The 807-nt window shown below is 62.9% G+C and overlaps 1 protein-coding gene across 1 annotated transcript in view; it reads left to right on the top strand.

The window, feature by feature from the left end:
- The window catches only part of ALDH4A1 (aldehyde dehydrogenase 4 family member A1), a 13,260-nt gene that overhangs the window by 1,855 nt on the left and 10,598 nt on the right, over positions 1 to 807 (top strand). The gene's annotated exons all lie outside the window — the stretch shown is intronic.

Below are 807 nucleotides of genomic sequence, written 5' to 3'. Positions count from 1 at the left end.
TTCCCCCCTCGTTTCCCCCTCCTTTTTCTCCCATTTCCCCCTTTTTCCGGGCATTATCGCTGATCCGGACAATGTAACCCGTTCCCGGGGCTGGGCAGTGCCAAGGTCCGGTGACCCCGGGGCAGCCCAGGGTGCCCGTCCGGCTTTTGCCCCTGGACTTTGCCGGGAGCCGGCGGAGCGTGCGGGTGTTGGAGCAGCCCGGGTAGATCCGCAGCTCGTTCCTTAAAAATCCCTCCCGTGCCTCGTTCCTTAAAAAGCCCTCCCTGTGCCTCGTTCCTTAAAAATCCCTCCCTGTGCCTCGTTCCTTAAAAATCCCTCCCGTGCCTCGTTCCTTAAAGATCCCTCCCGTGCCTCGTTCCTTTAAAATCCTGTCCCAGCTCTTTTTGCTGAGCGAGAGAAGGAGTGCTGGGTTGGGGGCGAGGGCTGGGCTCAGCTCCCGGCTCTGGCATCCCCATCCAGCGGGAGGGATGGAGCCGGGGCTGGTTGTACCCTGTCGTGGGATTGAGGTGTCCCCGGGACCGAGGTGTCCCCCGGGGATTGAGATGTGCCCTGTGATTGAAGTGTCCCCCGGGTCGAGGTGTGCCCTGGGACTGAGGTGTCCCCCAGATCAGGCTGTCTCCTGGGACCGAGGTGTCCTCAGAGGTTGAGGTGTCCCCCGGGACCGAGGTGTCCCCCGGGACTGAGGTGTCCCCCAGGGATTGAGATGTCCCCCGTGATGGAGGTATCCCTGGCACTGAGGTGTCCCCGGGGCCGAGCTGTCCCCCGATGCTGGGGAAGGAGGGAAGGGCAGAATTGCAGCGGTTCCTG

This window comes from Geospiza fortis, unplaced genomic scaffold (assembly GCF_000277835.1).
Source record: "Geospiza fortis unplaced genomic scaffold, GeoFor_1.0 scaffold1001, whole genome shotgun sequence".
In the NCBI taxonomy this organism is placed as follows: Eukaryota; Metazoa; Chordata; class Aves; order Passeriformes; family Thraupidae; genus Geospiza; species Geospiza fortis.
Note: the sequence above shows the minus strand (reverse complement) of the source record. Positions and strands in the feature narration are given on the sequence as shown.